We start from the raw sequence: 12,316 nt of genomic DNA, 5'->3' as shown, positions 1-12,316 counted from the left end.
TGGGACAAAGAGAGGGAGAGAGAGAATGGGACAAAGAGAGGGAGAGAGAGAATGGGACAAAGAGAAGGAGAGAGAATGGGACAAAGAGAGGGAGAGAGAGAATGGGACAAAGAGAGGGAGAGAGAGAATGGGACAAAGAGAGGGAGAGACAATGGGACAAAGAGGGAGAGAGAGAGAGAGAGAGAGAGAGAGAGAGAGAGAGAGAGAGAATGAATGAAAGTGTTAGGCATCCATCTGTAAAACTTCCACCTCTCTCAAGGAACAGCTTGGATCTCCAAATTGCATCATTTATGACCATGTCTGCAAAGCCACAGCACATAAAAATGGGAGTGTGTTCTGCTCTCTGACTTCTCTCTCCTCTGTGGGGTTTCTCTGAATTCTTGAATTATACACAGGCCTGGTCTGTTTACAGCCAGCATGAAGTCATAAGGTCATACATTGGTTATAGAATAGTTTTCTCCCATAGCGCTGCATAAAGAAACCCCCTGCATGGTCCCCAATATGTTGTCCACTCTGCTCTCAGAGACAGACACACTGATCCACACAGATCTACAGGACTAGTACTGTAGCTTAAAAAGCCTGCACAAACAGCCCTCTCCAGACTGGAAGGGTGTACAGTTAGACTCAGAGTTAGAGCCCCCTTTAATTTTATCTCTCTCTCTTTCGTAAACACATGCAGACACAAAGCACAGGCAACATGGTCCATCAGACCGGTTGTCATGGTGATGTGCAGCAGGCAAAACTCACATGCAGTTGCACACACACACAGACACACATCCAGGCGGGCGGGCTTAAGAACGTAGCGTGTGTCCTGCTCTGAGATAAAGGGTTTTTAACCAGGGAAAAGAGATCACTCAGCGTCTCCTAACGTCCTCAGGGAAGGATCAGCTCCGTCAAACGCAACACAGCTACACCACTACATCCTCAACACCAGGATCTGTGTGGTGTGGGTTTCAGATGGGAAAAACCACAGAGACACACACTGCATCATCATCAACTGTGCGTCACAGAATCAGAATCATCAATAAATCAAGTGTGGGGGTGGTGGGACGTGGGTATGTGTGTGTACGAGAGAGAGGGGGAGTGAAGATTGGTGCTTCACTGTAGGGTGACAGGGTTTGTGTGTGTACAAACACTCAGTGTATAGAACATTAGGAACACCTTCCTCATATTGAGTTGCGCCCCCTTTTGCCCTCAGAACAGCCTCAATTCGTCGGGGCATGGACTCTACAAGGTGTCGAAAGCGTTCTACTGGGATGTGGGACTATGTTGACTCCAATGCTTCCCAAAGTTTTGTCAAGTTGGCTGGATGTCCTTTGGGTGGTGGACCACTCTTGATACGCACGGGAAACTGTTGAGCATGAAAAACCCAGCAGCTTTGCAGTTCTTGACACAAACCGGTGTGCCTGGCACCTACTACTATACCCCGTTCAAGGGCACATAAATATTTTGTCTTGCCCATTCACCCCCTGAATAGCACATATACATGTCTCAATTGTCTCAAGGCTTAAAAATCCTTCTTTAACCTGTCTTCTCCCCTTCATCTACACTGATTGAAGTGGATTAAACAAGTGACATCAATAAAGGATCATAGCTTTCACCTGGATTCACCTGGTCAGTCTATGTCATGGAAAGAGCAGGTGTTACTAATGCTCAATGTACATGTATCAGCCTGGTAAAATGAAATATATTTCATCCCTATTGATTAAGATGAGAAGGTAAATGCAATACCTCAATAAAGCAAGACACATACACACACACATACACACACACACACACACACACACACACACACACACACACACACACACACACACACACACACACACACACACACACACACACACACACACACACACACACACACACACTAACACACACACACACACACACGGCAGGCTCGCCTCTCATTCCTCACTGTATCTCCTGTCAAGGTGAAGCTCCATTCTTCTGGAGAGTGTTTGTTTGTTTTTGTGCGTGTGCGTGTGTGTGTGTGTGTGTGTGTGTGTGTGTGTGTGTGTGCGCTTGCGTGCGTGCGTGTAATAAAACCTATTTCCTGGCACTTTCTCATATGATCAATATTGTCAATATTATTCCAGTTACATTTTCCACGCTGCTGTAATTCTTACACAAAGCAGCACAACGTCCTTTGATCTATTTGAGGCATTCTGTGGGTTCCTAATATACAGTTGAAGTAGGAAGTTAATATACACTTAGTTTGGAGTCATTAAAACACAATTTTCAACCACTCCACACATTTCTTGTTAACAAAATATAGTTTTGGCAAGTCGGTTAGGACATCTACTTTGTGCATGACACAAGTCATTTTTACAACAATTGTTTACAGACAGATTATTTCACTTATAATTCACTGTATCACAATTCCAGTGGGTCATAAGTTTACATACAGTAAGTTGACTATGCCTTTAAACAGCTTGGAAAATTCCAGAAAATTATGACATGGCTTTAGAAGCTTCTCAAAGGCTAATTGACATCATTTGAGTCAATTGGAGGTATACCTGTGGATGTATTTCAAGTCCTACCTTCAAACTCAGTGCCTCATTGCTTGACATCATGGGGAAATCAAAATAAATCAGCCAAGACCTCAGAAAAAGAATTGTAGACCTCCACAAGTCTGGTTCATCCCTGGGAGCAATTTCCAAATGCCTGAAGGTACCACGTTCATCTGTACAAACAATAGTACGCAAGTATAAACACCATGGGACCATGCAGCCGTCACACCGCTCAGGAGGGAGACGCGTTCTGTCTCCTAGAGATCAACGTACTTTGGTGTGAAAAGTGCAAATCAATCCCAGAACAACAGCAAAGGACCTTGTGAAGATGCTGGAGGAAACAGGTACAAAGGTATCTATATCCACAGTAAAATGAGTCCTACATATCCACATAACCTGAAAGGCCGCTCAGCAAGGAAGAAGCCACTGCTCCAAAACTGCCATAAAAAAAAAGCCAGACTACAGTTTGCAACTGCACATGGGGACAAAGATCATACTCTTTGGAGAAATGTGCTCTGGTCTGATGAAACAAAAATAGAACTGTTTGGCCATAATGACCATCGCTATGTTTGGAGGAAAAAGGGGGAGGCTTGCAAGCCGAAGAACGCCATCCCAACCGTGAAGCACGGGGGTGGCAGCATCATGTTGTGGGGGTGCTTTGCTGCAGGAGGGACTGGTGCACTTCACAAAATAGATGGCATCATGAGGAAGTACAATTATGTGGATTTATTGAAGCAACATATTAAGACGTCAGTCAGGAAGTTAAAGCTTGGTCGCAAATGGTCTTCCAAATGAACAATGACCTCAAGCATACTTCCAAAGTTGTGGCAAAATATCTTAAGGACAACAAAGTCAAGGTATTGGAGTGGCCATCACACAAAGCCCTGACCTCAATCCTACAGAAAATTTGTGGGCAGAACTGAAAAAGTGTGTGCGAGCAAGGAGGCCTACAGACCTGACTCAGTTACACCAGCTCTGTCAGGAGGAATGGGCCAAAATTCACCCAACTTATTGTGGGAAGCTTGTGGAAGGCTGCCCAAAACGTTTGACCAAATTTAAACAATTTAAAGGCAATGCTACCAAATACTAATTGAGTGTATGTAAACTTCTGACCCACTGGGAATGTGATGAAAGAAATAAAATATGAAATAAATCATTCTCTCTACTATTATTCTGACATTTCACATTCTTAAAATAAAGTGGTGATCCTAACTGACCTAAGACATGGACATTTTTACTAGGATTAAATGTCAGGAATTGTGAATAACTGAGTTTAAATGTATTTGGCTAAGGAGTAAGTAAACTTCCGACTTCAACTGTAAATCCCATAGTAAAGCATGTGTTCAGATGGAACCCTAATGCCATCAGCTTCTTCTGTCAGATAATAATTGATGGCAACAGCGGCATTGCAGCTCTACAGAATGCCACATAGTGAGTATAGAAGGGTGTTAACACACACACACACACACACACACACACACACACACACACACACACACACACACACATAGTATGTAAGACCCACGCATGGCGGGGTCTTACATATTATAACCTCTCCGTATTGAGGGCTATGGATCACTAGTCGCTTTGCATTCAGCCCAGAAGAGAAGTGGCAGGTGGGGACACTTTCTCCATACTCATGTCAGACAAACAGAAAAAACCTTTACACACTGCACACCGAACACTAGAGCACCTCAGCAACCAGGGTAGACTATAACTGTGCTGCATGTTTGACTGGAGCACTATGTGCTGTGTTGTGGGTCACAGTGTGATTCACATGGCGATGAGAGATTCTGGAGAGCTTCAAGAGCTTGTTCAGTTGAATCAGGGCTAGAACAAAAGCCTGCACACTCTGATATTCACCAGGACTAGCACTGGTGACCATGGGTTTAGCAGCAGTATAGAGAGTATGAGAGGACACGGGACATAGAGTATACAGAGTGTGATCAGGTACAGAGTGTCACCAGTATATCATCCCACTGAAGGACAGACCTGACATCCTATGGTGCCAGCACTGCCATGCTCTTTTCACTTCAATGTCACCCCTGTGTCATCATTATGCAGTCCCGGGCTGCAGATAAGTCAAGAAATATGAGGCGTATACACACACACACATAATAAAACACAACATAAACAAAGGAACCAGGGGACTGGATGTTGACATTCCTGAGTGAATGCAAACGTGTTGAAATGAAAGGTCTTTTCCCCTCTGAGTTCCCAGAAAAGCTTGGACAAATATGCACAGGCTTATGGAGAGCAAGCAGCTTTGTATTAGGCCTGTCTCCTGTTCACATGAGTGTGTGTATATGTGTGTGTGTGTGTGTGTGTGTGTGTGTGTGTGTGTGTGTGTGTGTGTGTGTGTGTGTGTGTGTGTGTGTGTGTGTGTGTGTGTGTGTGTGAGTGAGTGAGAAAGAGAGAGAGAGAGAGAGAGAGAGAGAGAGAGCGCGAGATGTGATCCCAAGCTCTATTAACACAGGTCACTGTGAGTTGTTACAGACCACAGGTCACCTCACTCATATCAATACCATATGGGTTTACTGAAAGTCACAGGGAGCGTCACAGCAGGGGATAGGGAGAAACAGCAGTCATGGAGCATGACAATGCAGAGGGAAATACAATGATAAACAAATATATATTCTGTAAATCTTCATTCCTGCCCCGCATAAATCATTTTCTAACCTTAAGAAAAGGAGCAACCACAACATCATATTATTTTCGCTCAGAAAGAAAGCAAAGAATGGACATGACATATTCATTTCCCATTGTGAGCAGAAAAACACCCACTACACTATCATTCCAATACCACACTGCAAGAGAGAAGGAGAGAGATGTATTGACTGGGAAACAATGACAGACACCAAACACACACACACACACACACACACACACACACACACACACACACACACACACACACACACACACACACACACACACACACACACACACACACACACAGCGAAGAGAACACTGGGACCTCCGACCTGCACACTGAAATCAGCTAAGAAAAACAACCTGGGTAGAAGACAACTAGAATTCTTGAGAGAGAGGAAGGTGAAGGACAGGGGAGGAATCATGCCTTGTTTCATGGCCTTAGGGGTCTGTAACACCATTTCTCCATTCATGTAGCTTAAAAACGGGGTAGGCAGAGCACGGTAAAACGTGCAAGCTCCATCTCAACTCCAAACAACCATGTTTGAACAGGGAAGGAGCCCCCGCTGCTCCACACGGGATCCACCATCACACATCTCAAAAGTTAGAACAGCAGCCAGACCCCCATAGATGGTCGGAGATGGTTTGAACGTGCTAACCACCAGAGCAGGGTCACGGTCACGCAAAAAATACCCCCTCCTCTCACGCCGTCTGGGACTGATAGAACAGCTCCTCTGAAGATGGAACATTCCTCAGACAGAAACAATCAACATCTCCCCTCACATCAAAGGCTCGGGGAGAGGAAGTGACCTGGCCCACTCATCATTATAGCCAATCAGCTGGCTTCCTAAACTGTGCTGACTGCGGGCCAGGGCCGGCCAACCATTTGTGCCTGTCCCTGCGCCCAGGGATATAAACATATTGACCATACATCTTCATTCAGAGCATCTTAATGACATTAACCAATTAGTTTCCTCCAGGTTTCGTTCCTCCAGGTTTCATTTCCTCTTTGTACTGGCTCAGAGTGGATTCATAGCTCAGCACACCCTCTCACTGGTGAGTGACTCCCAGAGCAGAGCAGTAATTATTCAGATTATAACTAATAACCTTGTCAATTACAAAGGCCCTATCCAGGTGAATTATGGCATTGTTGTGAGAACAAATATCAATCAATCAATGTATTTATATAGCCCTTTTTACAACAGCAGTTGTCACAAAGTGCTTATACAGAAACCCAGCCTAAAACCCCAGAGAGCAAGCAATGCAGATGAAGAAGCACGGAGGCTTTGAAAAACTCCCTAGAAAGACAGGAACCTAGAAAGAAACCTATAGAGGAACTAAATAAAACACATCAAAACATATAATTTGTATCACACAAAGTGTCATATTTGGGTGTCGGTATACGTTGGGTCCAATGTATGTGATGATTGTGGTTATGGTGTACATGCTGCGAGGGGGTCTTATTCTAGCAATATATTCTAACTATTCTATATTTGACTTCTCTGCTCAATCATTGGGCCAACTGATGAAGCACACGCACACACACAGGTGCTGACACACACCTATATGCATACAATATGTATACCACATCTATAAGTGTACACCCACTCACAGAAACAAATATGTTATACAGTACTGTACTCCAGTGGTGCCAAACCTTTATCGGTTACTGTACCACCAACTGAATTTTGCTCTGCCCAGAGTACCCCTGAAGTACCCCCTCATGTGCATTTTACCAGTAGGCCTATGGTCTCATGAGTCTTCTCAAGTACCCCCTGTGGATAGACCAAGTACCCCCAGGGGTCCTAGTACCCTGGTTGGAACCACTGCTGTACTCTATGTATTCATATCTTGCATGAGAGCGAGGAAAACATTTACCCAACATTAATGGGCATATGCGATTAATCATGAGGCCTATGCAGGTGGCATGTTAATGTATCCTCTGTGTGGCCTCTCAGGGGGTTGAGTAAGTGCCATGGTAGGGCTGGCCCCTCCATCCCTCACTATGCTGGCTTTGACTGACAGGCTGCGTTTATCCACCTCCACACTTTATCCTTTAGAACAACAGCCATCAATGTGAAGGAAGGAGGGAGATAAACGAGTGGCCAGAGCCCTGGGAGCGCTTCCCAAAGATTTCCCATCCATCTAGCCAACACACCCATGCAACACGCATGCACACGTCCCCCCTCCCCTCTTCTCCACCCCTCAATCTCTCCAACCTTTTCTCCCTCTGCTTGTGTCTGACAGCAGAGCCCAATTTGCCCCTTTCTCCAGCACAAACGAGACAATTCAAGCCTTTGCTACTTACTGAGGGGATAGCCCATCCTGTGAATCTAACAGACACATCTGAAAATGTTTTAGAGTTTACGGACCACTTGGAGAGAGAAAAAGACGTGTGAGCGGCTAAGGACACGTTCCAGGCGCATAGCGCTTGACACTATTAATATAAATGGTAATAACACCACACAGGCTCAGAGCTTCTGAAGACTGAGGAGAGAGAGAAGAGGACAAAGGGAGAGAGAGAGAAAGGACACCAAGAAGAGATGGGAAAGGAGAAAGAAGAGGACAAGGCCATTTCACATAAACCAAGCATGTCTGCTGTATAGACAGGTGGAATGTTTACTCGGAGCATGTCCTACATGCTGAAAAGACAAAATGCAGTGAGGCGTGAGTGTGATTTATCTGCAAAACTGTGGAAGGAATATTAATCATGGCTGTGCACCAGTGTGTACTGTATGTTCTGTATATGGCAGCTCCTATCCTGCCCTACACTGAGGAGACTGAGCAGCCAGCATGCTGAGATTCAACCTCACATCTACTTCTGTCACAATGCTATGTCAGCCCAAGGCCCAGCAAGACAGGGGGAGGAGATAGAGAAAGAGCGCTGGGACGAGGGTGGAAGAGAGTGTGGGACACAGATGGAAAGAGGGAGGGGAACAGAGAGTGGAAGGAGTGTTTTTGAATTGTCCCCTAGTTCTGAGCTAAAGAGATAAATAGTGAGGCTGATAGAGACTGGGGATTCTGATAATGAGACAGAACGAGACATGGTGGTGCCTCCGATGGTCTGAAAATTACACAACTGTTAGGGGTGTGTGTGTGTGTGTGTGTGTGTGTGTGTGTGTGTGTGTGTGTGTGTGTGTGTGTGTGTGTGTGTGTGTGTGTGTGTGTGTGCGTGCGTGCGGTTGTATAGGGAGGGGGTATTTTCTCTGCAAATAGGACTGAAATATTAATATGGACATTCTGGCTCATTAAGAAAGAGATAGTGGCCTACTTGAGCTTGACAAAAACAAACAGACTTCCTTCAAAGATGGAAAACTGACTCGTGGTGCTAAAAGCTAAACAGGCTCATCAAATATCTAATGAGCTTGACTGCTGAAAGAGAGTTAACACAGAAACCACTGGTTTCAAAGCCATATAATAGAACAAAGTGATAGTGTTCCATGTTCTGTTTGGAGGGATATCTGCTCTCCACTGACGTTAGGGCTGTTATCCCTGAAGCACACATCACACGAGTCACATGTACCATACACATGTCCTACAGTGGTATAACAAAAAAAAGTATTGCAATGTTTGGGCTGACAGGAAAAAAATACAGTAGCCTCTGTGTTCTTCCACTTTGATGTGGATACAAAGTTGGAGCTGTGTCCCTCCTGACGTGCACCAAGACTGGGTAGTGCTCTGCGATATCACCCGCTGGGACCATGGAAGATCTGAGGCTGAATCACAAGCCTTGTGCTGGGAAGTAACCAACGACAGACAGACAGGATGTGCTTCGCTATGTGTCCTTGTTGGGGCGAGAGCACATCAAGGAGGTGTTTTGATGCTGTGCTTCATACTGCCTGAGCTGTCCAATGGGATTTAGGACATGGCTGAGCAATCCATGGGGGTTAAGACCTGGCTCTGTTCAATTCTCACAAATGGATGTCCATCAAAAAGGTCATGTGTAGCCAGCCTACTATAGGCACCGGTGGCACCAAAGCTACCTCTCATCTCCCTCACTACAATTTGTACAATACAGGACCACTAGCTGGGATATTAAACATGTTTGGTGTGTGTAGCCCTTTGCAATCTGTCTTAAAACCCAATTGAAATGCATTACATGAGAAATGTTAGAATGTTGGTCCCTCATTTTTCAATTTCGGGGGTATTGCTTTCTCATAAAATCTGGAAAATATTGCTTTTGAGAAAACAAAAAGCGGAAGCCTGTATCTGAAACGAGATTACTAAAAATGGTATCAAGCCAGCCCAGAACTGGGACAACATCTATTTGCCCTCTAGGTACAGTAGCATTGGGCTTTTAAAGAATGGTTGTGTTTTTCTGTGTCACTGAGGACAGGCCAGGAAATATAACATTATGTTAGGAATTGCACGCCTTCCTATCCAGAGGGAGGCCAATCATAAATAAAATAGAGAGAAAGAAAAAAAAGGACCTCAGCATGGCAGTCATCAGTTATCTTTGAAGGTTTAATGGAATGTAGCTGCCAAAAAAGGGAGCGAGAGAGAGGGAGAGAGAGAAAGAGAGAGGAGAGATAGATATATAGAAATAGTGGGTGAAAGGGAGAGAGAGAAAGAAGGAGAAGAGAAATAGAGGAGAGGGATATGAAAAGAGAGAGAGGCCCAGCATGACGGTAAATAAGAATACCACTTAGGCTATTCCCTCTCTCTGAATCCAACCAAAATAATACTAATTGTTGAAAATGATAATATTTTGACTTTGATATCGCTGTGCAAGACGTTTGGATATAGTCAATGTACGTTCTCGAATTTGCACAGAGATACTGAGAATCTGAACATGGTGAGTCTGGGACTCCAGTACCCTACTCGTCACTCAAGTGCTTCACTATTTATCTCACTGCTATAAAACCTCCTCTCAGTCCACTAAAACCGTAGCTCTAAGCCGACTGGTCTATCCTCCACTCTTTCAACAATAAAGCCATTGTTCTTCATTTCCTCTTTGGACATCTTGTTCAGCTTCCTCTCGCTGACATGTTTTTTTATTGCCATGCCACTCATTTCCTCTGACTGTACATTACACAGACAGCAGACTGCAACTTCCGAAGCCTGGCATAGACTGCACGCTATTACTTTGATTGTATGCCCACACACGCGCACACCTAATCCCACAAACAAATCTTAGTAATTATATAGCCATGCACAGTATCATAGGTTTCTGTGTTGCCAAGACGTGGAAGGGTTCTAGCATAACTGAAGCGTGGGCATTCTGGCAAGGTTACACTAAATGTGCTCAGAGTATCCACGGGCACTGAAAATAGAGCCAGCGTACCGATCAATATTTATCCCTACATGTTAGCATTACCGTAGCAAGCTCTAGATTTGTAGTGTTCCATTGTCTTACAGTGCTGGTGAGCTTCAAGCAAACAGCGTTGGATGAGAGGAGAGGGGAATAAGAGCAATTTCACAGAACTGTGATAACACAGTATAAACCAGAGGCCCACAGTGACAGGGAAATGGACCAGGTACAAATATGAAACCCACAAACAACTTCTCAAGTCAAAGTTACAGACAAATAAAAAGATGAAAACATTGGAAATAAAAGAGAACGGCCCAGTGATTGTTTTTGCGCAAATATCAACACAACTAGACACAAATGTACCCTACTCACCACTACCAAACATACAGATAGAGTACATGAGAGAATACACAGGGTTATCACTATTCACCAGGGGCCCGATTCCGACATAGGAAATTACGCCTTTCTTATGCACGCCTTTCCTACATACTTCTAAATAGTTGGTATTCAGACTTACCTTATGAAGGTGTATAACGGGCTTTGCAGGCGTGGTTCACTTGCACTTGCTGAATAAATGTAATTCAACTACTGAAAACCCTCCCAGTTGCTGGCCAACAGAGTTTCTTGTGGAGTGTTCATTCAATAGGGTTTTTAGTACATTTATCTTAAGCCATCCCTTTAAATACGGTTTACCTTTTAGTTCAAATTTTGTTAACAGACTTAATAAAATATATCGAGAGAACGAGTTCAAAATATTAGGGATCAATTGAAAGAAATAGATTTTTCCACTGATTCATGGTTTCCTCGCACATAAATGTGGTGGAATTATTATGGAATCAATTCAAGGTCAGAAACCGACGTATCTGTAGACACACCTCCACCACACCTTCATTTATTAAATCTCCACTCAAAACAAATAGCAGGTGAATAGCACACTATGCTCATGCTTAAGTTCAAGGTGAAATAAGTTCCATTTATGCGTGCTTAACTCAGGTCGGAATCGGGCCCAAGGTAATTTAGGCCAGGATAGCACTTTCTGTTTCCCCCACTGTAAAAAGATTAGACGGAAATAAAATCTCATATCTTTGATACTTTCAGCACCATAGTGTGTGTGTATCAGAGTGTATGTGTGTGTGTGTGTGTGTGCCATCACAGCTGGATCTGGGGTCCACAGACTCATCCCCTCGTCCCTCCTTCCTCTCGTTTATCATGACCAGCCTGGGGAGGAGGGCGAGCAAGGAGGAAGAGGAGGAGGGTGGAAAAAGGAGGAAGAGGCTAGGCCAGGTTAGGCTGGATAGAATGGAAAGCTTAGCACCTCAGTGAGACTGAGATAGCAGTGAAATCACTTGCTCCAGGGTGCCAACAGGACATGGAGAGATAGAGCTGGAACACTCACTCTAACCACCTTACAACACGGGAGCAGATGTGTGATATTACAGTTGGAGGACTTCCTCTCTGAACAGAGAGCTGTCCCTGCAATGAAAGATACTGTAATAACTTAATGTGAGGTCATTCTGACATTGTGTTAAACCTAGTTTTGAACGCGACTGTTGCAGTAGAAAGAGAGATTGAGAAATTGTATCATTTATGCTGCTGCTCTTTGCTTTTCACAAAAGTGGCACGTGTAGCTTGTTTTTACTGTTGGCCAATCATATGTCATCAAAGAGACAATAGGCTACAATCATAGAAACTCTGTGAGGGGCAAAAGTTAGGAGCCATCTAATCAGTTAAAGAAGGATAGGCTACAATGATCAAGAGTCAACAGGTAGGCTGCTACGTCATATTCTGAATGGAATAGTTATTGTTTTGTAACTGTGTAGGACGAGAAAGTGCATTCAGCCTCTATTAGCCTAGCAAGCTTAACTATTTACTCCCGGTTTGATGCAGTCAAGACAGGTAC

The 12,316-nt window shown here is 44.2% G+C and overlaps 1 protein-coding gene across 3 annotated transcripts in view; it reads right to left on the bottom strand.

Moving 5' to 3' along the window:
* Positions 1 to 12,316, bottom strand: part of ptprga (protein tyrosine phosphatase receptor type Ga) — a 271,602-nt gene that overhangs the window by 64,728 nt on the left and 194,558 nt on the right. The gene's annotated exons all lie outside the window — the stretch shown is intronic.

The sequence above is a fragment of the Salmo trutta genome, chromosome 16 (assembly GCF_901001165.1).
Source record: "Salmo trutta chromosome 16, fSalTru1.1, whole genome shotgun sequence".
In the NCBI taxonomy this organism is placed as follows: domain Eukaryota; kingdom Metazoa; phylum Chordata; class Actinopteri; order Salmoniformes; family Salmonidae; genus Salmo; species Salmo trutta.
Note: the sequence above shows the minus strand (reverse complement) of the source record. Positions and strands in the feature narration are given on the sequence as shown.